The following is a 26,496-nucleotide window of genomic DNA, read 5'->3' on the forward strand; positions in this document are numbered from 1 at the left end:
GCTTTTTTTTTTTTTAGCTGTGAACTTTTTACCTTGCTTCATTCATGCTTCATTTGATCAATTACTAACTGTATAGCCTCTGAAAAGCGAGCGCGGGCTTCTTAAAGTTGATATTTTGCTTTTGGATTCCTCTGCATTTTACAACGGGAGGAGGGTAATTAAGGCACCTTTCTGATTGAATGGGCAGAGGGACTGAGGGTGTGTGCTTCGGTCCCCTTAATACCGCAAGGACCCGAGGACCGCAGAGGGGCGAGTGGAGCGCGACGCTTCCACCCCAGAATCCGTTTTCAAACCTTAGGGAGCCTTCTTTGCCATTGAAATGCAAATCCGGTCCTGAGCTCCCGGGCCAATCCGGGAGGCTTCCTGTGGGATTACCTGGTGGCGAGCGAGCGCCGAGCCAGCGCCGAGCCAGCACCGAGCCAGCGCGGCCCCTCGGGTGCGGCGGGCGCGGGGTGGACTGCGCGGGCCCGGGCGGGACGAGAGGTGGGCGAGCGCCCCGCACCCTCGGCGCCCCGCGCGGGATCAGCGTCCTCCAGCCGCGCTGCCCCGGCCCACCGTGAAGCTGTAGCCGGGGCGCGGTGGCGCGGTGGCTCAGGGCGCTGCTGGGCCGCCCATTGTTGAGCGCGTTGGGCCCCGCCGGCGATGCCCCGCGCCGCCTCCTCGGAGCGGCGGCGAAGTTTGAACTTGGCGTCGGCCTGGAGCCCCGAGCATTCCGGGGGCGGCGGCCGCGAGGCGAGCGGCGATGGTGAGTGCGGAGGGCGGCTGGGCACTGAGAGGGAGGCGGGGGCCGGCCGGCTGCTTTCTGGAGCGCGTCTATTTCGGGCTCTGCGGCGACTCTGGAAAGCCCTGTCTCGAGGATGGCTCCCAGGGGCTTTCACGGCCAGCACTCCGGCTGATGGGGGCAGGTGGCGTGCTCCGAGGGTCTCCTGACACTCCTAGGCCTTGGCTTTTTATTAGAGAGGCTGTAGCTGCCACTCCAAGAGGAAAATAATTGTTGATTATTGACAGCATGAAAACTTTTCGGAAGAAATGATCTGTGAAATATTTTAATTTTGATAAATTGCTTCCCACCAGGGCCCCTGCTGAGTTGAGAACTCCTTGCCTTTCTTAATTTTACTGGATTTGTTTCTGTAGGAAAGGCTCCTGAAGTGCGTTGAGGGGCACGCCTACCCCCAACCCCCACTTGCTCCAGATCTTAAGACAGTTACTTAAATAGTGTGTTCCTTGTCCTGCAGCAACACTTAAATCATGAAAATGAAATTATACCTGACGCTCGCTTTACTCCAAATTGCCAGAGGAATAAAAGTTTTGCTGGTGGGGCAGGGGAGTGATTGCAAAATTTCAACACCTGGAGCGCTCTCTGGGGGTGGGATATAGTTCTCTTCCTCTAGGATGTATTCTGGCATTACCTTTTTGCCCTCTCCCTTTAAATTGTAGTGTTGTTGTGGCGCACTGTGTGCACGGGAGCTTCTGCACTGGGGGCAAATGGGTGCCCTGCATGCGGGTCATCTCCATGGAGAGATTGCTGTGATATCGGGGGTGCAACAGGAAGTCCTAACACAGAGGCTTCTAGAGAGAGTTCTGTGCATTTTCTGTTTTTAATTAGTTGTTTTAAAGCCTAGTTAAATGTCCATTTCCAGTTAAAAGCACGCTGGTCAGATATATGGCTAGATCTTTCCCCCAAATAATTTCACCAGAAGTTGATTTACATTTTAAATTTATTTGGATCGTTATCTTTTTTTCTGATTATAAAAATATTACACAATCATTGCAGAAAAGGTGTAATATACAGAGAAAGAAATAAACTTTTATAACAACATGCATGTTTTGTTTGCTAAGACCTAGTTTTTCACAGAATCCTAGTCATTTGAAAACTTTTCGGCTATGGACTTTTTTTTTTTTCCCCATTGCTAACAATCCTGGTTTAGGAACTAAAGCTAGGAACTGACAAGGAAATAAACTTACTTAAAAAAATGTTATAACCAACAATAACTTATTCACATTGCCCATGAGTTGGAACAGAATTTATTGTGGCAATTTCTCTTGAATCAACTTCCCACATCTGCTCCTGGCAAATGGTTTCTGTTTGTACAGCCTAGTTTGTAAATACATCTCTCTACCATTAAGGCGAGGTGCCCAAACACATACCCCTTTCCGGTGCTTGTGGCTTGGCTCATATAGTTAATATGTTTATTGGCTTCTGCATCAGAACTTCCCCACCATACATTTGGTAAAACCCTGGAGAAGGTTACCAAGGGATGTTGTAGAGAATTCACTTCCCTGGAGATTTTAAGAATAGGATAAACATCCATCTGCCTAGGATGGCTTCAGTGCAGTACTGTCTGGATAAAGGAAGACTAGGTCACTACTCTGAACCTCAAAATTGAGGAATTCTAAAATTTGTTTAGAATTCCTCAATTTTGACCTGGGACCAGGTCCTCTGTGACCTGGGACCAAAGCAAATTAAGGTTGCCAAAAGTACCTGAGCCCAGTAGGAGGTGGAGCCCTGTTTTGATTAATGTGAAACAAAGGTCTTCCTTTGGTAACAGATATGTTAAATTATTCTTAGGAGTTACCAATCCTTTTCTATTATGGATAGAAAATCAACAATGATTTAACTGCTTTCTGGGAAGGTATAGGTGAATTACAGTATAAATTCTGTGATTTTAAAGTACATGAACTGATTCATGGGAATTAAGAGTTTTGCCTCAAAGGTGGGCAGGGTGTGTGTGAAGAGTGTGCCTGAGTTTTCTCCACTTTCAACCTAGTGTTATTTTTAGAATCCTGTCTTATATGTTAAATCTGGTTACATTTTTAAAACATCAACATTCTACTGTCTCTTCAATGTTTATTCTTGCTTTCCCTTTTCATGCAGAACCCATACAGACCTTTTACCAAAATCAATTGTTCTTGTAAGTTCTGTTCGAGGTTGTTTTCCTGGAGTCCAGCAGTGCTGAGGTTTTGCTGGTGACTTCCAGAAGGTCAGGATTTCGTGGGTTGCCGCTTCTTCTGACTTTCTGTTTGACAGAAGTATCCTGTAATTCTAACCACTGTGTGACCTCAATTGCCTTGACACCTTCCTCCCCTTCTGTAGTATCACTTGAACAGGAGCTGTTTCCTCCTGCAGGATCACTGAGAGGGGTTCACTTTCTAGGGAAGGTCATGTCAGAAAGAAGATTGGGAGGTAGAGCCTGGTGGCTGGGCAGTCTTCACCTTGCCTGAATGAGCAATGCCTCCATTTCTTCATGCATGTCAGAAACTAGTTTTCTTATGCTGTTGTAACACCCAAAGAAGGAATAGGGGCATGAACAGTGGTCATTCATTTATTCAGCAATCATTTACTGTGTGGGAGGCATCCCAGGAACTGGCGATGGGTTCCCTGCCCTCAGGAACTCATCTTATAAGAGGCAAAATAAAACATGTTAATAAGCTAGTGCCATTCTGAAGGTGTAGAGTACAGGGGTTAAGAAATTAAGTTTGTCGTAAAGTTAAACATACACCAACCTAAGACCCAACATTTCCACGCCTAGGTATTTACCCAAGATAGGTGAAAACAAATGTCCACAAATGACTTGTACGGAATGTTCATAGCAACCTTATTTATAATGACCAATACCTGGAAACAACCCTACATCCATCAACAGGAAAATGGGTAAAGAAACAGTGGCACATCCATACAATGGAATACCACTCAGCAATCAACGGGAATGAACTCTTGATACAAAAACCTGGATGAGTCTCAAGAGCATGTTAACTGAAAGAAGCCAGATACAAAATAATAATAAGCAATTCTATTCATGAAGTGCTAGAATAGGCAAAATTAATCTATGACAGAAGTCAGTGGTTGCCGGTGGGTAGGGATTGACTAGAAAAAGATAAGAAGGGATTTTCTGGAACGATGGAAATGTTTTATGTTTTGTTTTTTGCGATGGTTTCATAGGTATACACAATTATCCACCCCCATCGAACTGAACACCTAAGACCTGTGCATTTTATTGTATGCAAAGCATTACCTGAATTAGAAGAAAAACTTAGGTTCTAGAGTTAGACAAGAGTACACACCCCACATCTGCCTCTAGGCATATATTACCCTGGACAAGATATTAAATAAATGCCTCTGAGCTGCAAGACATCGGACAATAATAGAACATCTTCATAGGGTTTTTGCAGATTGAGTTAATGACTGAAGATAGTTAGCTTAGTAAGAACTCAATAAATGTCAACTACTATTTCCAGGCACTGTGATAAATATAATATGTGATTTTGGAGTTGATGAAAAAGTATTTACACTTTTGTGAAAGCCATATCATTTAAGATTATCAAGGATCTTATATTAACTGGTATCCTTACCATTATTACTATGTATACCTTCATTTTGGTAAGTCTTTTTTTTTTTTTTTTTTTGAGACAGAGTCTTGCTCTGTTGCCCAGGCTGGAGTGCAGTGGCACAATCTTGGCTCACTGCAGCCTCCACCTCCCGGGTTCAAGTGATTTTCCTGCCTCAGCCTCCCGAGTAGCTGGGACCAGAGGCGCATGCCACTACACCCAGCTATTTTTTTTGTATTTTTAGTAGAGACGGGGTTTTACCATGTTGGCCAGGATGGTCTCGATCTCTTGACCTCCTGATCTGCCCGCCCCAGCCTCCCAAAGTGCTGGGATTATAGGCGTGAGCCACTGCACCTGGCCCTTGATGAGTCATTTTTTAAGGTTGTGGGGATTTAAAATGTGAAGTTCTTGTGTACGTGATCAAAATCCTACTGGGGTTTGGTTTTGCCAGCAGAAGTAAACTCCAAAGAGAGGAACTACGCACCAGGCAAACTCCTTTTTTTTTTTTTTTTCCCTGAGGACTGATTTAATGATGATTGTCGAAGCTGAGCTCCCAGATGAGGCTCACAACATCTTCTGGGAATCCAAATGAAAGGTTAACATACTATATTCTCTTCCCAAAGATGTAGATAGAAAAAAAAAAAACTCGATCTCTCTATCAAAATTAATGTCATGCTTTTCAGTAAAATGCTTTGGACAGAGTGGTAAATTTATAATAGTTTATTTAATCTATTAAGCTTCAATGATTTAATTTAAGTTCAACAAAGCATTTGGGAAAGATGTTATATATTTTGCCAGCTCCAAGTGAGGCATTTTGTTGTTGGGTTGGTTTAATTCATTCAGTAAACATTTGTCAAACATTTACTGAGAACGCATTAGCCTCTGGGAATTCAATGATGAATAATAAGACATTGTACCCTCAAGGGTTCATAGACACTCCAGCCACAAGTGTGAATGTGTACACATTTCTTTTGGAATTTTTCTCAGAACAGAGAGGTCTGTCTCAGGCTAGTCTTTTTGTTTGTTTTTTTGTGTTTTGTTGTTTGTTTTAAAAGCTCCTGCTTACAGTGGAGGTTTAAAATCCTGCTTCTTTTAATTGATGTTATTTTCTTAAACATTGGCGTTTCTCATTAAGGCTTCCCTTGTTATTCCTTACTAAAAATAGCAAAAACAAAATGGTCTTATATAAAGGCAGTTGAGTACTGTGCAAGTAGAATGACCTACGTTTGAATCTGAGCTCTGCTACACTAGTAATTTGGAGAGTCCTTTAAGCTGCTGTTTCCTCATCTGCAAGATGGTGATAATGATACCTTAAGAGAGGTATTAATATTTATTAGGTTAAGGCTGTTATAAGGATTAAGTGACAGAATACATGTAAATAGAACTAGGCTGGCACCTGATAGGTGTTAATTCCTAACATTTATTGAGTACTTACTAGGAGTCAAGCACTGTCTAATACTTTTTATGTTGGCTGATTTTATCTTCCTCACACTCCTGTGAGGCAGGCACTGTTACTATCCCCTTTTAAAAGTGAGGAAACCAAAATCACAGGTTAAATAACTTGCTGAGGGCATGGAGGTGCCAGGGTTAGTACCCAATACCATCCTGTCAATTAATGGATGAGGTCCATAATAGATGTCAACTATCTTTCCCTTTTAGATATGATTGTTTTATACCAATAAGTGGAACTAACTAGTGCCCTGCTATGGCTGCATGCAGATTAATACTGGTCGTGGGGGATGGTTGACTCCTTGAATATGTTCTTAAATGGTTAATGGCTCTACCACCTTTGGGGGTTTGTGGGATGCTTGTAGGAAAGGCTCTAAAGAACATGTCTTTTCTTTTCCCAGCCCCTCACAAGTCCACCTGGCAGGTGGCCCTCTCTGACATTGTCCTTTGCTCCTTACCCCCAGTGACTCCAATTAGGAAGTCAGTCGATTTATTTGTGAACAAAAAATTGGAGTATCATGGCTGCCCGTTAGAATTTGACTTGTGCTTCGTGAGAGGTCTGTGTAGGGATTGACATAGACGCAATATCTTCTTGGTCTCCAAAAAAATAGCAAGGTAAGAAATGTGCCCCAGAGCACTGTTACAGTAAGAAGAAAAGTCTACCATTGATCCTGGATAGTTCATATTTCCTATTTCCATTGGCATTTTCTCAACTCCCAGATTCTGGAGAACCTTGAGCTAAAACTTTAAATAAAAATAAGTTCCAAATGGTAGGTTGAAAACCCTACCGATTTAATGAAGACAAAGTCACCTTGACCAATTCATTAAAATAATGTGTAGATGCCCAGGGGAAAATGTAATTAAATAAATATGGATCCTAGTATCTGTTCCTATATGAGCCTTTTCACTTAATTTCCCCCTCAAAGTCCTGAGTGTTGTGCAAGATACTCTGGATTATTGGTCCTGACATCAAAGCCTCTCCATTGCAGTGTGGGGTTAGCTAGGCAGCCAGAATCTCAGGACCGTTTCCTCAACCCCTCAAGTGGTGCTATGGTGGTCTATTTCCAGACCCATCGAAGAAGCCCCTCAGCAAGCAGAGACCTTTGGAGACACTGGACTGAAACCGGATGGTGCAGAAAGAAGCCCCTAAGCAAAATGTTGCTTGCAGCCCTCTATTTGAAGGAGTGCCACTGTGTACCAATTCTGTCCATCAAAATGAGCCATATTATTTTGGGGCAAAATGACTGGGAAATGAAATTATTAGGACTCTGCTCTCTGATGGGGAAAAAATAAATCTGAAAGAAGAACCTACAAGGATCTTAGCTGTGTGCTTGTCCCTGACACTCTCGAGGCCTTGTGCCAGGCTGCTTTGCTGTGCAAAAGCTCCACTTCAGTCTTTTAGTCTGACTCACAATAGATGCACATGGTTGAAGTTAGGAGAATTGCAGGACTGTCACTTGAAGTCCCTCTCAGCCTCTTCACCATCGCCTCCAGCCTCTTTCCCTCTAACATTAAGCCCTTTGTGTCGGTTCCCATGGTTACCTCCTCACTACTGGCAGCTGGAATGTGATAGTGAGAGGAGGCTGCCTCCCCTACCGAGCCAGGTCTGGCTAGGGCGGAGGCCATTGATCCGCAGCTGGATTCGTGAAATGGGGTCACAGTCCAGTACCTTCTCTTTGTCGTGGGTTCTGTACCTTTCCCAGGCTTGACATATCAGGGTTGCAGTGGGAGGGGACATGGTGGGTGATGGACTGCTCACAGGACATGTCCTGCCATATGCTGGCCTGGCCTGGCTGTCCCTGACCTGCCAAACTCCTCCCTGAGGTTACCCTTCCATGTGTGAATGCCCATTGAGGGGGAAGGGGCTGCTCTGCTTGGTCAGATAAAAATGATCACTCACTTCCCTACCTGCTTTCTGCTCAGATTCTGTTCCCAATACCATCTGTTCTTAAGTTAGCCAGCATTAACAAGGGTGGGCTCCAGTCTGGAAAGAATTTGCATCAAAGGCATGTTTTCACATCCAGCGTAGAAGACCAGGCAGGCTCTGGGAACTGGGGGATAGCATAGGGATTCAAGGTTCAAGATGAGAACAAAACTAGCCGAGAGGTTTTTGTTGTTGTTGTTTTTATAAGAGACAGGGTCTTGTTCTGTTGCCCAAGTGGGGTGCAGTGGTGCAATCATATCTCACCGCAACCTCGAACTCCTGGGCTCAAACAATCCTCCCACCTCAGCTTCCTGAGTAACTAGGACCACAGGCACATGCCACCGCACCCAGCTAATTAATTTTTTTTTTTTTTTTTGGTAAGAGATGAGGTCTCACTGTGTTGCCCAGGCTGGTCTCAAATTCCTGGCCTCAAGTGATCCTCCCACCTTGGCCTCCCACAGCACTGGGATTAAGGTGTCAGCCACTGTACTCTGCCCCGAGAGTTAGTCTTGAAGCTATTTCCTGACATACTATTTGGAGGCTTCTTAAATTCCTTCTCATTTAGAGTCTGGTGGGCCCCAGAGTTGAGGCAGGACTTAGAATTACAGGTGGAAATTAAGCAGCCCTGGTGGTGAGGGTGAGGGGAGGTAGTTCCTAGTAGAAAGCACCAAAAATGAACACTCCTGAGGAATTCAATACTGGAAGAATTGTTATGCTCTTCTTGGGACAAGGCAAATCTGTTTTCAGAGATCTTTCAGCCCTGTAGGTATCTAACTAAGCACTTAAGTGATGCGATTGTGGGAGAAGGCAGTTAAGGGCACACTCTGGAGCCTTATAATAGGTTGGGTCCAAGCTTTACCACTTCCTTCGTGATCTTGAGCAGGTTATTTAAGTTACGTTTGCTTCAGTTTCTTTTTCTGTGAAATGAGGACAGCATTTCATAGAGTTGCTATAAAGATTAAATTTGTTATGTAAAAATACTTTGCATGTTGTACAGCCAGCACAGGCGCCAATTGTAATGTTTTTAAATGTTTTGAGAATGTCATGCTAAACTGAGGACATAGATTTTATCGGTCCTACTTTGTGGTATATATGTCAGTGGGTCCAGAATTCCCCTGGAGAGCACAGGAAAGTGCTGGGGTGAGCAGGAACATACAGGATGAGGAAAAAAAGAATTCAAGCGTTTATGACACTACCCTATAGTAACTAAGAGAAAGGAAACATGAAGGGGATAAGTAGAAAATCAGCCCATGGAACTATAGTCACAAACACCTTGAAAAGGTCTACTGTAAGCTGTAAACCATTACTTTTCCACAAATGGGCTGCAGTTTGGTACCTTGATGTCCATGTAAATTGTGCACCCAAAGAATATAAAGTAACCACTGGGAAAAGCTGATCCCCCTTTGGGTGATAGCAAAGGTTGGAAACATTTAGGTTTGATATTCGGAGGCATTTAAATAGCATGGAATGTCTATTATATACCCTAAAAAGCAGAACGAATCTTGGATATTATGGACACAAATGCATTTGGCACGAGCTTAAAAAAAGTGCATGTGAGCTTCTTTCTAAGACCCAATAATCCTCTTGGGCAAAGTAAGGATTAGGCCTCCCTCACAAACAAGGCAGCGAGTTCATTTTTGCTAAGATTCCTCAGCTGATGCCAAATTTAGCAAGGGACCCATTTTTTCCCAATGAATGACAATCTTCATTTACATTTTTAATGTCCACTCCTTTAGAGAGGTCTAGGGCTGGACAACTTATTTGCATATAGATGGGAGATAGGACCCTGGCTCCTACAGACTACATTGGGACCCCCAGAGACCTTCCTGAGCCTGAGTCCCTTTACCTCACTCGCTCACAAAAGGGGAGGGGTCTCCCACCCCAGAACCTGAAGTAGGAAGGACTCTGGGGCTGAAAAAAGCTGGGCCCAAACTCATTCTGTGTTAAAGACAGCCTTGAAGATGCATTCACCAACAGCCATCCCTGCCTAGTGTCTGCGACTCCTGCCAGTGAGAGGCGGCCTCTAGGCAGCTCCTCTAGATTAATTCTGTCATCCTTGACCTTGAGGAACCCTTTCTTTCACATCAATCACTGAGTCCTCTATATCTATTCCCAAGGAGCTCAGGTAATGCCCTATATTTCCTGTTCTTATCTGCAGAAAAACCCCTCCACTTTGGATTTAAATATTTATATTCCTCCCCAAATGTTTTGGACAATTTGTAGTTGCCCTTTTTAAGGAATTAACCCACCAAGACACCACCATCCTGTCACCCTCCCCATGGTGACTTTCCACATCCATCTCCCTCATGTAGACCACGTTGACTGAACAATGATAGCACCTGTCTTGTAGTGGTTATTAAGCCACAGGGCAGATAATACTTTGTCCCCTTTTTACAGATGAGGTCCTGAGGTTCAGAGAGAATAGTGGCCAGGAATGGCAGAGATCAGATTAGAACCCAGGTTGATCCAGCTACAAATCCTGTGTGTGCCTCCCCAACAAGACTGGAGGTCAGAAGCTGTCTTTTATTCTACACCGATTCCAACTTGGAGCCTGCGTGTAGAACATGCTCATCCCTTGTTGATGTAGGTATGCAGATCATGTTTTCTCACTTGGGATTTGCCATGTAGGCCCTCCCCCTGCTTTTTACCTTTGGTTCATTTACTGTTAAAGGTAAAGGGACCCCCAGGCTCATCTGTACTAACCTCCTCATTTTACACCTGAGAAAATAGGAGCCCAGAACATGAAAATGACTTGCTCATAGCAATACAGAGAGGGCCTAGTGCAGGTGTCCTGGCTGCAGGTCCAGTAATGTTTCCTGCTATAATAGGGTATGTATATAGGGCCTTTTAGAGTGTCCACTTAACCATCCATGCTCCCTTCCCTGATGTTTTGTGGGAACAGGGAAGAAGGATTACCAAATCGACTTTCCTGCTTTACTTCCACCATGCTTGTTGCATGTTCTCTTTCTTGCTCCTTTCCACAAGTAGCTCCTTTCCAAAGTGCTTTTCTGGAGATGATTAATGGTACTACACCATGCAGCATAGTCTAGGAAAGGCATGTCACAGGTATTTGGACTGGGATGTGTTCTATGTGACCCCAGCTTTCCCCTTTCATGAGACTCCCTGATGCAGGATGTTAGCCCTTTGTGGCATCAGCTGAGGGTCTGAGCATTGGCTGAGTTATATTCACACTGATGTGGTCCAAGCAGAATATCAGCAACAGAGCTGTACTCTGGGAAGACAGTAATTCCCATTCGAATGAGACAGGATGGATAACTGCAGGGAACCCACCAGGAAGCCGGCCTCGTGTCCACTCGGCATATTTTTATTAACCAAAGACTTACTGGGCATCATCCGAGGAAGAGAACCATATGGGGCCAAGGAAGAAAGGAGAATCTCAAATAAGATTAAGACTATTACATCACAGTTAAGAGCATAGACTTTGTCATCAGCCAGATCTGGAGTCAAATTCTTTTTTCACCAGCATTTAGACAAACTTCCTGCACTTCTTTGAGTCTGTTTCCTCATGAATAAAGTAGGGACTAATAGCAGAAAGTCACCTGCCTTCAAGGTTGGCTGTAAGGATGGTAAGAAGCTGTGCAGAAACAGTTTGGCCCCCAGCCTGGCTCAGAGCACTCCATAAGGTAACTGCAACTTTGAGGACTGATGCTTGGATACCTGCCCTCCCTGGGGCATGTGACTGGGGGAAGCAAGTGTCTACACAGACTGTGTAAAAGTGAATGACAAGGAAAGGGAGGCACACTGAGTGTGGGCTGCTCTCGTGGTCTTTTCCCAGCACTTATGGTTTCTATGTATATATTTACACAGTTAATTTTGCCTTTCTTCCCATTAATTTATAATTCCACAAAGGGAAGGATCGTGTCTGTTTTGCCACAAGTCCAGTGCCTAATCTCATGTGTGGCCTGTGGTTAGCCCTTAGTAATAGTTGATTGAATGAATGGATGATTGGGCTAGGTATAGATGTGACTAGGCTCTGGGTTTCAGCATGAAATATCTTTTTCTTTCTTTCTTTCTTTCTTAATTTTATTTATTTATTTTTGAGACAGAGTCTCACTCTGTCACCCAGGCTGGAGTGCAGTGGCACGATCTCAGCTCGTTGCAACCTTCCTCCACCTCCTGGGTTCAAGCGGTTCTCATGCCTCAGCCTCCTGAGTAGCTGGGATTACAGATGTGAGCCACCACACCCAGCTAGTTTTTGTATTTTTAATAGAGATAGTGTTTTACCATGTTCACCAGGCTGGTCTCAAACTCCTGACCTCAAGTGATCTGCCTGCTTCGGCCTCCCAAAGTGCTGGGATTAGAGGCATGAGCCACTGCACCTGGCCTTGAAATATCTATCTTATATATCCTGCATCATTTCAGCAGTGTGACCGGCACTAGAAAGTTCTTGTAGGGGCAGGAATGCTGTCTGGGTGTCAGGGGTAGGGACTTCATCATTTCTCTAGATCTAGGGACAGTTGGACTTGAGAGAGGGGTCTCATCTGAATTTCAGTCAGTCTACTTTCTTCTTCTGAAGCTTCCCCTTTAAAGAGGCTTTTGGTATTAAATGTTTACTACTGTGTCAATGGACTTTTAGCATCACAGAATCCAAAGGCAGTATGGAACAAGAGAGCTTAAAAATTAGAGTATGGGACCCTGCTGTGCCAGTCGTGTAGCTTACAAATCCTGACCTTGAATGAATAACTGTCCCTCTATGAGGCTGTCTCTGCATCTGTTAAATGGGGATAAATAATACTTGCTTTACTTGCCTTTTAGGATTATTGAGGGCAAATGAAATAATGTTTGGGAAAGTGCTTTATAAGCTATAATCTGGTATTAAAGTAATGAATAATGGTTCGCTGTAGAGATTTGCATGGTTCTCTGGGAACACTAGTCTGTTACTGTAGGCTAACGATAGAGGATAGGGAAAGAAAGGCCTAGACTGAATTTTTTCAGGAGGTATTTATCTCTCTCTACTGATGCTAGTCTCACAGAAACCCTGCTTCTTCCTCCACCGACTATTTTCAGCAGTTATTGGAGCTCCCAAAGCTCACGAACTAGTGTAGAGTCTTTCTGCTGCCCAGATATGCTGTCAGGATAGGCACTTCCATTTCCTAGAGAAGATTTTCCTTTAAAAATGTAGAAAATTTAGACCCTTAGACTCATTCTATTAAGAAAAACTAAGGCTAATTTTACTATTTCCTGATAACTAAAATAATAAACATTAATTGTAAGCAATTTGCAAGACATAGAAAAGAGAGAAGAAAAATAGTACCCATAATCCTGTCACCCAAGAGTAACATTTTGGAATACTTGCTGGTGTTTTGTTTTTATGTATATGTTTTATCTCATATGAATAACAAAACAGTGCTGTGGAAAAATGACAGACGTACATAGTTTGATATGTGGTTGATATCTATCAAAGTATACAAAGCCCAGTAATCCTAAAAGGAATCTAATGGGGTAGGTAGTGGAGAGGGTGAGGCCTTTAGCCATAGCTCTTTCTACTTTTTAATTTAATTTTTCTTTTCTTCTGTACAATAAGGATGATTATTGCCTCAAATGATAAGAAGATTAACTGAATTACTGTTTTTAAAGCACAAATAATCTGGTACATACCGTGTGCCCAGTAAATGTAAGTTTCAGTTCTATGGGTAAAAATTTAATAATGACTGCCAGGCACTGTTCTGATTGCTTCATACATATTAATTCATTCAAGCCTCACATCTACCCTTTGATGAAGGTGCTATTAGTATTCTTATTTTATAGGGGAGGAAACAGGCATAAGAGGTAAGTGACCTGCTCAAAGTCAAACACCTTCCTAGGTGACAGAGCCAGAACAGGACCCCAAGCAGCTGGCTCTGGAATCCACATCGTCCATATACATTACACAGCCTGCTGCTTGTTGGAGTTGTCTTAAGATCTAGGCTCTGAGTGCTTGTAGCTAGGGGCACGCCGCTTCCATGAAGCTATCATCTGTTCACTATAAAGCCCTTGTGAGAGCCCTTGGTTTTCTTATGCACTCGTCCTGGGCTACTAGCTGTGTCAAAGTGCTCAGTGGGTAGAGGGACTGATGTCAGCAGTAAACTGAAGCAGATTAATATTTATTAGGTAGGTTAAAAGATTTGGCAGGTCATTTGGCTTTTTCTCCTATCTGACCTTTCCTCATCTTTCTGCAAGGTTGACATAGAGGTCATTGGCTAAGATCTAGAGATAATTAAGCTTACGGTTTCAGAAAGAGTCAGAAATATGCTGAATGTTACTGGGGTATATCGTACACCTGGATTTGTTTGGCACGTTTCGGGGGGAAATCAAGTGAAAAAAAACAGCAGCCAGAGCAGGAGGTGCAAATGGACAGATGTTTGAGACATACAAAGTGCATCTCTGCAGAGCTGAAGGGTTATGTATGGCCCTCCTGTAATAAAACAAGCTGCAGACCAGGGTAGGTAGGCTTTAAGTACAAATGAATGGCATGCCTATGACTAAAACACTAGATAGGATACAGGCCTGAGGGCATGCAGAGGGAGCTTCCCAGATGGTAAATAATGACTTAAAAAGCAAAAAAGATGAGTAATGAGAGGACAAGACCCAGAAGGTTAAGACTTAAATGTGTAAGTTACAAAAGGTCAGTGACAGGAACAAGGGGGCCTTTAAAAGAAAGGGTAATTCATTGAGAATGTCTGTGAAACGGCTGATCAATGGTCAGTCATCAGAAAATGAAGAGCACCTATGTTTGGCTAAGAACAGAAATCTGTGCCTGAGGGCATCACTTCTTAAACTCTTCAGACACTGAAAAAGCCTCTAAGGCCTTTTCAGCCTCCTGGAGACTCAAGAAAAAAGTGCTGAGAAACCTACAACTGTGGCATTAGAGACCTGCGAACCCAAGAGAAGGGGGATGACAGGATGGAGATGCAATAGTAAGGCTAACTTCATGGATGAAGGACACAGAGTAGAAGAAAAACTTGAAAACCAAGAACATGGCTTTAAATAAGACAAATTGCCACATAAATGAGTGTACACACCCAGCATAAATCAAAAGGAATTTCTCCAAAGGATTCTGAGGACAAACTTAGCCCTGAATAAATGCATCTTGTCTACTTATCACAAAAACCATTCTGATTGCTTCCAAACATAAGGCAACAAAATTGCACTGAGCCATACCAGCTGTTTGTCGAAGGGGCTCGGCCACAGTCTCCCAACTCCCAACTTTTCTTATCTGTCCCAAGAAAGCCTGCCACTAATGAGATGGATCAAAAGTTAGGGCCAGATTCTATTTTCAAGAAGAAATCAACTCAGAGCCTGATTTGATCAGTTACTTCTAGTTCCTTCTAGAAAGTAACTAGAAGAAAAGAAGATCCCACATTTCCCAAAATGGATATTATGAAGAGTTTAATGCCCTTAAGGATTTAAGGACATAGAACTTTGTTTTGGATGCATTACAATTATTTCCTTTACAGATTCCTATGATTCATTCAGCAAATATGCATTGTGTGCCTACCATGAGCTACTCACTGTGCTAGGCCTTAGGTGTATAAGTTTCAAAAAACAAGGCTGAAGAAAAGCCAGAGGTGGACCCTGACCTGGCTGAGCTTATGTCTTGACGACAAAGCAGACAATGCACAAGTGAACAATTTCATGTGGTTATAAGTGCAGTAAAGGGAAAGATCGGGTGCCAGGAAAGAGTATTTGCATTAGATAAGGCAGTCTCTGAGGAGGTGATGTTCCAGTTGGGAGCAGAAACTAAGGAGTGGTCAGCCAAGTAATGAATTGGGAAGAATATTTCAGGCTTAGAGAACAGCATGTGCAAGAAGCAAAGATCTTGGCAAGTTTGGGGAGCCTAAGGAAGGCCAGTGAGGTCACGATGCAGTAAGGGGAAAGCTTAAAGGAGGGGCAGGAGCCATGTCACCTGAGACCTCGCAGGCCAAGTAGGGGAACCTGGATTTTATCCAAAATGCATAGGGAAGCTACAGGATTTCATTAAGGAATGACATCATCCATTTACATTTTTTGAAAGGTGGTACTGGCTGCTGGGTAGACACTGGATTGGAGGGGACAGAAGTGGAAGCCGGAGGCCAGTGACGAAGCATTCCCTCCTGGATGAAACATAACAAAAAAGGAGGAAATGGCTGATTGTAACAGACAAAACCAAGCACTTCCCTAAGGTTGTAACAGACCATGCCAAGGAGACACGATTCCTCCATCTCACCCTCCCCTTTAAGGATAAAATAGAAAAATGCAAACTCAATAGAAACCAGGAAGCAAAGGGACCTGGAGAGACCATGTCTGCTGGCTCAGTTCCTTGTCTTTTACTCCAGTTTCCTCAGCCTTCCCTAATTCGTACAGTGTTCAAGAGAGCCCTAAGGAACCGAATTATCTGGAACGCTTTCTTCTTGTATTGGCTGAAACTCAGTTCAGAAAGCAGTTAATGGGTACTATTAAAATACCAAATAGGTTGGGCATGGTGACTCATGCCTGTAATCCCAACACTTTGGGAGGCCAAGGTGGGTGGATCACTTGAGCCCAGGAATTTAAGACCAGCTCAGGCAATGTAGTGAGACTCCGTCTCTACAAGCAACAACAACAAAACATTAAAAATCAGCCTGACATGGTGGTGCATGCCTGTGATCCCAGATACTTGGGAGGCTGAGGTGGGAGGATCACTTGAGCCTGGGAGGTCAAGGCTGCAGTGAGCCAAGATTGTACCACTGCGCTCCAGCCTGGGTGACAGAGCAAGACCCTGTCTCAAAAACAAAATGAAACAAAAAACAAAAAGCAAATAAGAAAGCAGTCAGTATATATTCTGGTGGCAGGCAGAGCAAATATGAATGTCCTCATCATGTGAAGTAGAATAAATATGTGGGTGGCTGGCCTGGCTTTCTTATTTAACTGTCTGGAAGAAGAAAGATCATACTGCAGTATACTTTTTTAGCCTCTGCTAAACTTTCTCAGGTCAGCTTTGATTCCTAGCTCATTACTCGTTGTGGTAATATTGAGATACAGATACTGGAGAACAGCAAGAAACATAAACATAAAACAGCTCCAAGAAATGTCTTGTTAGTTTTGCCAACAAGTTAACTTGTGAGTTAAAAGGAGATAGGAGGGAAGAAAGGCTGCAGATCTGTTGAACATTTAGCAGTACAGTCAACCCTTGAACAATACAGGGTGGGGGGTTGGGGGATGCTAACCCCCTAGAGTCAAAAATCCATTTACAACTCTTGACTACCCTAAAACCTAACTACCAATAGCCTACTGTTGACTGGAAGAGTTACAGTTGATTAACATATTTTGTATGTCATATGCATTACGTACTGTATTCTTTCAACAAAGTATGCTAGAGAAAAGAATGGTTTTTTGTTTTGTTTTGTTTTTTGTTTGTTTTTGAGATGGAGTCTCCCTCTGTCGTCAGGCTAGAGTGCAGTAGCGCCAGCTCAGCTCACTGCAACCTCCACCTCCTGGGTTCAAGTGATTCTCCTAACTTAGCCTCACGAGTAGCTGGGATTACAGGCACATACCACCACGCCAGCTAATTTTTGTATTTTTAGTAGAGATGGGGTTTCACCATGTTGACCAGGCTGGTCTCAATCTCTTGACCTCGTGATCCACCCACCTTGAACTCCCAGAGTGCTAGGATTACAGGCGTGAGCCACCGCACCCGGCAGAAAAGAATGTTATTATATTAAGAAAATCATAAGGAAGAGAAAATACATTTACTATCATTAATCAAAAGTGGATCATCACAAAGGTCTTCATTCTCATTGTCTTCATGTTGACTAGGCTGAGGAGAAGTAAGAGGATGGGTTGGTCTTGCTGTCTTGGGTGGCAGAGATGGAAGAAGAGGTGGAAGGGAAGACAGCAGAGGTGGATACAGTTGTTTGAAAAAAATCTGCATGTAAGAGGACCCGCGTATTTCAAACTTGTGTTGTTCAAGGGTCATCTGTACTTTATTCATTCAACAAATATTTATTGAGCAACTCTCTGTGCCAGGCACTAAGCTGAGCTGGTTTATGTTTGTTGACCTGTGGAAGAGAGGGACCAGCAAGCGGGCAACTAGCAGCCAGTGTGAATTGCACTTTGAGGTGCACATCTATAGCCAGTGTGCTGCACTGCTAGCACACAAGGGGCCACCTCACCCCGACTTCCACAGTTCCTCTGGGTAGCCAGCAGAGGAAATGATGTCGAAATTGAAACCTGAAGGATGAGTGCGGGTAAGCCACGAGAGGACGGTACCTTTAGGGATCTGGAAGTAGCCCAATAGGCCTGGAGAGTGTAGAGTTTATCCCAGTATGTTTCACTTGAACTGGATTCATTGATTTCCAGGCTTCTACAATGTATCATTGGTTATCTTTAAGTGAGACATTGTAGCTTTTAGTATCTTTTAAGTAAAAATGAGCTCATTTGGTAATATGTTTAGTTAATGGCTCTATGATCACCATTCCCTACCAAATCTGGGTTAGTAATTGTAAAGCCTACAAAATCTGTGGCATAAATTGAACATTTTTGAAACCTGCCAAACTGAAAGGAAGGAGAGTGAGTGGTTGACAGTCCCAAGGGAATATGATTCCATGTGTGGTTTGAGCAAATTTACATAACTTCTCTGAATCTCAGGTCGTCAATCTGTAAAATGGGACTTAAACCCTCATTCATTCTCTCCTTCATAAAAAAGTTGTGGGAATAATATCTGGCACATGGGAAAGCACACTTTTTTTTTTTTTTTTTTTTTTTTTTAAGAAAGACTTGGCATAATCTGCCTGAGTCATGTATAACCATTGGTGCATCAGTGGGGCACCATTCCCCGATGAGATCAAAGCACATTGCAGACTTTGTCTATGGCAGTCTGTTTTGAGGCTAAGTAGTAACTCGAAGTGGGTAAGAAAATGTGCATTCTAGAGAGAGCATGAGTTCAATGTACAGGTAAGGTGTTCAATGTACAGGTAAGGCAGAAGGAAGGAAGGGCAAAGAAACAATTCCAGGGCCCTGGTTTCTGGGATGACAGGCTTCCCAACACTCATGCCAGGACTATTTTCCACCTAGGTTCACTATGGGTTTTTTTTCTTTTTTTTGAATATAATGAATTTTTAAAATGTGTGTTTGTTGCCCAGATTATTCCAGAAAGAGTTGAAGGGAGGAAAGGTGTGCTTGGTGTGCTGGTGATTCTAGCACTCTCTCAAGCCTGATTTCTAGTTTGTGTGGTGCATCCAGACAGCTCACCCAGGTGCCCAGGCTCTTTCTGGCATCCAGAGCCAACCCATCCAAGGCAGGAGGGCGAAGATTAGGAGGGGCAAAGATTAGCCTGGAGGTTGCAATTAACAAGAATCAAAATGGGTTTCAGGATTCTCACACCCAGTTGCTAATTTCAGCTGGTCCTCTAGAGGTGACAAGCAGTAGGACAACACGGTTTTGGGGGCAGTGCTGGGGTGCTGGTCTCTGCTTTTCTAGGATAGAAAGGAATCATGCATTGAAAATGCTTAAATCGATGGAATGATTTTATGTTCCTCATGCTTCCATCTCTTTCTGTTCTGCCTGCTCTTCCTGCCAGCCCTTCACTGTGACAGCCACCACTCCTAGACCTCTGTCTCTAAGCATCTCCCAGGAAGGAGAAGTGGAAAGGAAAGAGAAAAGAGCTCAGTCTCTGGTGTCCAAGACATTGTGCAAAAAAAAAAAAAAAAAAAAAAAATGGAGTCAGAAACTTTGGTTTACACAAAAAATGAGGAAGTTATTAAATATTACAAAGGTTTTATGAAAGCTCAGGCCTGTTCTTAATTGTTTTCCCCCAACAAACAAAGTTTGGGTCTAAAGGGGTCCTGGAAAGGAAAAGTCCCTCCCCTAGTTGTACCAATGGGTGGTCTTGGACTGTGCTGTTTACACTCATAGAATCTTTACAGTCAGGTATTGGATGGCGAGGTATCTTTCAATCTACTTTGGCCGGGCGGGGTGGCTCACGCTTGTAATCCCAGCACTTTGGGAGGCCGAGGAGGGCGGATCACGAGGTCAGGATATCGAGACCACGGTGAAACCCCGTCTCTACTAAAAATACAAAAAAATTAGCAGGGCGTGGTGGCGGGCGCCTGTAGTCCCAGCTACTCGGAGAGGCTGAGGCAGGAGAATGGCGTGAACCCGGGAGGCGGAGCTTGCAGTGAGCCAAGATTGAGCCACTGCACTCCAGCCTGGGCAACAGAGCGAGACTCTGTCTCAAAAAAAAAAAAAAAAAAAAAAAAATCTACTTTGTAGTCACTGATTGTTCCTATGCATGCATTATATAGATGACAGAACTGAAGTACAGAGAAGACAAAGTCACAGAGCTGCTCAGTGGGTAGAGCCAGGACTCAGACTCCAGAGCCGTGCTCCTAACCATTGTACGCTGCCTCATGGTTTCACTTTACAGTGGATGAGGAGCCTGAGACTCAGAATTTACTTGACCAATTTATTCGGTTCATTATTGATATAACCTCAACCAATTTTCAAACTTCAAGTCTAGCACTGTATTGAATATATCCAAAGGCAAGAACCCTAAATTTGGTGAGGAAAGTAATGTACAGAAGGAGGTGGTGGTGCTTAGACATAACTAAGGTAAACATGAAAACTTGAGCTTAGAAATGGAAACTCCCTGTTGGACTCCTGGCCATCTCCCCCATGCTGTAGAATAAAAAGAGATCCTTTCATTTGCCTTAGGATTTAGGAAAGAAAGCTCTTTCACTTCCGTTCTGTGTTCCAGGAAATAGAAGGCCAGATGGACGGGGCTTATTCTTAACAGCTGTTCAGTAATCCCTTCCCCTCTCAGCCATGGCCTGTGCAGAGGAGGCACGGCCTCATTTGTACCTTCTCCAGATTCTGTTTATGGGCCCACCAGTCAGATCTCAGAGGCTTAGAAAAATCCTTGAAGACAGAAATTGAAAATAAACCACTGGTTCCCCACCAACAGAGATGATGACAAAACTTCAAAGCCTGATGCAGGGGACAGTCTGATGAGACGTCAAGAGTACAGTCAGGATGCTTAGAAATTCATGACCTGTCACTGTCCTAAGGCGAAGAAATGTTCCTGTTCCCATGGCAGAACACATTGGCCATGTAGGGCTTAAAATTTTTCTCTGACTCCCTGGGAGTATGGAGGAAGAGAGTTATGGGAATGGTGTTAGGGACTGGGGGTGGGAGGGTGGATTTAAATGGACACACAAAAGGCTTGCCTCCCAGTGCAGTGGAATCTAAACAATCTGAAATAGCTCAAGCTCAAGAGTTGGCATGTGCTTCTGAGCTGCCACCCACTGAACAGAGCAAGGCCTGTTACACTTGGAGATCCCGCTCCTTAAAGTGAACTTGAGAAGCAAGGTGGCAGAGGCTTGGTTTCAAACCACCTCGTTTGACAGTTTGCTTCAGTGAATCCAGTTTTTCCCTTATTACCAAAACCAAATTACAGGGGAGTTTGTCTTTGTAACAGTTATTATAACTTTCTTCCTTTTTGCTTAGAAAATCTGGGTTTTCTGAGACTGGGAAATGATGCTTTGTTGCTTCACAGGAACATAGATAAAAAAGGAAGACGTGACACTCAGTAGTGGATTCGCCTTCATAGGGCAGAGGACTTTGTTAGGTGCAGGCTTAGAACCCTGCACTTAGCTGTGCTGCTTTGCTCTGGCTCCAGGGTTCATTTTCATGTGCTTTTTCGGTTTTTAAGATTCATTCGTGCTCCTGTCCATGAACACCATCATGCTCAGCTTCTTATTTTCCTATTGTTGACAGAGATGTGTGCGCAGACCCAGGCCATGCAGATACTAGTGTCTCTAACTTCGTCAGCCCAGAACACCTCACCTCTGGCCCCCAGCACAGGAAAGCAGCGTGGTCAGGAGGGGTTAAACTTCGGCTGAAGCACAGGTAAGAGGCACGGAAGTCGGTGCTGGCAGTTGAGAAAAAGAACTCAGTCCGAAAAGCCACTCAGCTGCTGGGAGAGGAGTTGGGGGCAAGGATGGTCAGGATACAGGCTGTTGAGAGAGAGGTAAGAGGCAGAACAAGGAGGCGAGATAGAAGCTCAGAGTTTAGAAGGTTACTGATCTTATTAATGGTAGTTTACGCACAAGGTTCTAAAGAACTGTAAAGTTCCTGGGAGGTCATTCCAGGGTCCCACAAATAGTTTGATTCAAATATCATTTCAAAAATACATTTATAATTATTTTTAAAACTATAATTTAAAACATTAAAAGTGATACACTGATGTTTAATACTTTGGAAATGATCGGTGTGCCAAATTGTACAGCAAGACTAATTCATCTTTGAACTAATCTTCATTTAAAATTTCTCAGAGGAATGTCCCAAGATTCCAATGTAAGCCTAACAAAGATTTGTAGCTACTTACCCATGTGGGTCAGATTTTGAGAGTGAATGAACCTGAGTGCTTCCCATGTGCTAGGTGTCCTGGCTTTGCATGGGCTATCTCATTAAATTCTCACACCAGCCCTGTGAGGCTTGCTCTTGTAGAATAGCATTCAGCTAGGAGGCAGTGGATTCAAATCAGCCACTACACCAATGCCTCAGCATCAGCACAACAGTGCCTACTTCATATGACAACTATAGGATTCAATGAGATATGGTATTCAAAGCACGCAGCACAAAGCCCACTCAGAGAGAACAAAAAATAAATGTTAGGTGGTGGTATAATGCTGTGTGGATATAATTATCCTCATCATTCTCATCATTAGCACAGAAGTCTGTATGATATCATGAAAGGTAGTATGATAACGGGGAGTAAGATGGGGTTTGTGCAGTGTCAGACTACCTAAAATTCAAGCCTAGATTCTGCCACTTACCATAGACCCTCAGGCATGTTATAGAAGCTCTCTCTACTTCCAACTGTAAAATAAGTTTAATAACTGATCTGCCTCCTAGGGATGCTGAAAGGACTGAAAGAGCGGATACATGTCAAGCACTAGGGCTGTGCCTACTGTGTCATGAGTGCAACAAATGTTATCATAGCAACCAATTATCCTGATTTCAGTTTGGGAAGTTCTTTCATATAGACATGTCGACTTGCATTATAAATAAGTAGGCTGGGCTCAGTGGCTCATGCCTGTAAGCCCAGAGATTCAAGGCCAGCCTGGGCAAAATGGCAAAACCCTGTCTCTACAAAAAATATAAAAATTAGCTGGGCATAGTGGCACACACCTGTGGTCCCAAGTACTCTGGAGGCTGAGGTGAGAGGATTGCTTGAACCTGGGAGGTCGAGGCTACAGTGAGCCATGATTGAGTCACTGCGCTCTAGCCTGGGAGACAGAGCTTCAAACAAACAATATCATTTGGATTTTTGCAAATCCATATTGGCATCTTTAGACTATCCATGTTCAATAATACACAAATATACATAAAAGAATTTCTTAATGTTATATAATAAAACAACACTTGTATTGGGGTGTTTAAGGTTCTTTGTTAGATTTCATTTGAAAAAAAAAAATTTAAAAGAAGTTTAAACATACCAAAAGTCTAGGGAGGCCAACTGGCTGGTGTCTGAGAGTCAGGCCAAGAATAGGGTGAGATTTGCCAAGACCTCTGACTCAAGAGATCCAGCCAGCAAGGATGCTCCCAGAGGCATCCTAAGAAGCAGAAGCTCCGAGGTTATCACTGTTTCCTTTAGCCTCCTAGGATCTTTAAAATATAGAGAATCAAAATTTTCTCTTTAACAAGGAGGTGTCCACAGGGCCCAATAGGCTAATCTAATGTCAGTGCCAAAGTCCTCAAGGCCAGAAAGTAGTAGTTAGGGAGTTTCTGCTCCAGCCTGGAAAGAAAATGATCAAGACCTGAACTAAATCAATGGTGATGGGACAAGAGATGAGACAGATTTGAGATAAATTTAGGGAGGCAGAATAAATAGCAGATGAGGGTAGGATAAGGGAGAGAAAAACTAAAAAGTGACTGCTGAGGTGCTGGTATGAGGCACTTGGGGATATCTGCAGGGCTATTAGGACAGGGAAGGCGGGAGTCACAGAAACTGACTGGGGGTTAACAATACCAGCAATAGAATCACATAGACCTGGGTTTGAGCTAGAAACAATTAAAATATTTTATCAAACAATCCCTGAAAGTTGAGTGGAACAAACAAATGTATATCTACTTAGTATCCTAAACATAAATAAATCATCTTTATAACAAGCTGGGATTGTTCTCATCAGTGTGGTCAAAGCTGGCCGATGGCGCCATGTCTGTATGGAGAACATAAGCGACAAGCAATTTCCTTTGTAAAAAGTCATGAGCTAGATGGTGCAGACATCACTCCTGCCCTCGGCTGGAATTTTTACTCTTCATACACTAAGAATTTTACATGTATGTGTCATATCTCCACAAATACAGTCACGTATTGCTTAATGACAGGGATACATTCTGAGCAATGTGTCATTAGGCGATTTTATTGTTGCTGAACATACTAGAGTGCACTTACACAAACCTAGATGGTGTGACCTACACACCTGGGCCATATGGTATAGCCTAGACTATGGTGTAGCTCTTAGACTATGCGCCTGGACAGCATGTTGCTGCACTGAATACTGTAGGCAATTGTCACACAACGATAAGGATTTGCATGTCTACACAGACAAAAATACAATGTAAAAGATAAAAAGGATACACCTACATAGGGCACTCACCATGAAGGAAGCCTGCAGGAACGGCAGTTGCTCTGGGCGAGTCAGCCAGTGAGTGGTGGGTGAACATGAAGGCCGGTACTGTGCACTGCTTACTGTACACTGAGGCTACTTCAAATTTATGTAAAACTTTTTCTTCAGTAATTAACATTAGCTTACTGTAACTTTATAAACTTTTAGACTTCTAAAAATATTTCACTCTTTTGCATTAACACTTAGTTTAGAACACAGACACATTGTATAGCTACACAAATATTTTCTTTTTTATATCCTTATCCTAAAAGCTTTTTTGCATTGAATTTTTTTTCCTTTTAAACATTTTTGTTAAAAACTGAGACACAAACACACACCCTAGCCTAGGCCGAACAGAGCAGGATCATCAATAGCACTGGCTTCTACCTTTATGTCTTGTCCCTCTGGAAGGTCTGCAGGGGCAGTGCATGGAGCTGAACTCTCCTGGGATAACACTGCCTTATTCAGGAACACCTCCTGTAGAACCTGCCTGAGGCTACTTCACAGTTAGCTTCTTTTTTTAATAAGTGGGAATACAGATTAAAATAATGATTAAAAGTATAATATAGTAAATACATAAGCCAGTAACACACATTTATTATAAAGTATTATGTACTGTACATGATTGTATGTACTGTACTTTTAGAGGGCTGGCAGTGCAGTAGGTTTGTTTATGCCAGCGTCAAAACCACGTGAGTGATAGCTACAGCTTCACCAGGCAATAGGAATTTTTCAGCTCCATTATAATCTTATGGAACCACCGTCATAATGTGCACTCCATTGTTGGCTGAAATGTCATTATGTGGCACATGACTGTAAATTGTAAGCCCTATGTTAGTGTACCTCCTAATTTTCCTGTCCCCCAGAAGTCTCTCTGCAACCCAACTGTTACTGATATGGGACTAACCCAGGAAATTGGAGTCATTCTCATCTAGTTACACTCAGATCCTACATCCTGTTTGTTTTGCTTTTTACTTTTTTGTTCTGAAATCATTGTAGACTCACAGAAAATTTGTAAAAATAGTACAGAGATTTCCTGTATACCTGTCACCCAGTTTTCTCTAATGTTAATGCCCTTTATAACCGTGGTACAAATATCAAAACTAAGAAATCAGCACTGGTGTAATACTATTAGCTAACAGACTTAACTTTATATAAACTATAAACTTTACTCAGATCTCACCATTCTTTCAAACTAATGTCCTGTTTCTGTTCTAGGATCCCACATTGTGTTCCCTTATTCTCCTCTGATCTGTGATATTTCCTCAGTCTTTCCTTAGCTTTTATGACCTTGACACTTTTGAAGAGCTCTGGCCAGATATTTTGTAGAATGCTTACTATTTGGGTGTGTCTGATGTGTTCTCATGGTTACTTCGAGGTGATGGCTTTTGACAATACCACAGAAGTGATGTTTTCTTCTGTCTCATATAAGGGTTACATGATGTCAATATGTCTCATTACTGGTGATGATTAACCTTGATTATTTGGTTATGGTGAAGTCTGCCAAGTTTTTCTATTTTAAAGTTACTATTTGTCCCTTTGTAATGAATAAATAACCTTGGAAAGATAATTTTCAGGCTATGGAAATATCCTGTTTCTCCTCAAACTTTCTTCACTGATCTTGGCATCTATCAGTGTTGTCTGTGACAACTATTACTATAATGTTCTAAATTTGATTCTTTATTTCATTTTTTCTACATTTATTCATTAGAATTCTTTTAAAAAAAGCCTATTTCTCTCTTCTACGTATTTATTCATTATTCATTCATGTCAGTAAGGACTCTTTCATATTTATTTTATCCTGTGGGTTATAATTCAGTACTACTGTTATTTATTTTGTTGCTTAAATGGATCTAGTTTTGGCCATCAAGAGCTCTTTTGAGCTGGCTCTGGTCTAAGTCCTGTTTGGAAATGTGGAAAAGGATGAGGTAGTGATGCCTTGTCCTTACACAAAAGACTGCAGACCATGATGTGCTGTCATCTTCTTAGGAGTCTTATAAATGTTGAAGTGGGAGGTTGGTGGTGGGCATTGAGCAGTTCTAATTTGTGACATGTCACAGAGGCCTATACTGATTTTGGAATTGGAAAGTGCTGGGGTCACCTCATGAGCTAGTTCCAAGTCCATGAGTAACAGGTATATATATATATATATATATATATATATATATA

General features: G+C 42.8%; 1 protein-coding gene across 2 annotated transcripts in view; it reads left to right on the plus strand.

The window, feature by feature from the left end:
- Positions 1-222: 222 nt before the first annotated feature.
- The window catches only part of SHROOM3 (shroom family member 3), a 95,979-nt gene continuing 69,705 nt past the window's right edge, over positions 223-26,496 (plus strand). Inside the window, exons 1-2 of one of the 2 annotated variants that reach the window (XM_030819021.1) lie at positions 223-745; positions 21,431-21,562. The gene's annotated coding sequence lies outside the window, so the exon portion shown is untranslated. The remainder of the gene's footprint in view (positions 746-21,430; positions 21,563-26,496) is intronic. The other variant, XM_030819022.1, reaches the window with a different exon arrangement.

Source organism: Nomascus leucogenys, chromosome 9 (genome assembly GCF_006542625.1).
Source record: "Nomascus leucogenys isolate Asia chromosome 9, Asia_NLE_v1, whole genome shotgun sequence".
In the NCBI taxonomy this organism is placed as follows: domain Eukaryota; kingdom Metazoa; phylum Chordata; class Mammalia; order Primates; family Hylobatidae; genus Nomascus; species Nomascus leucogenys.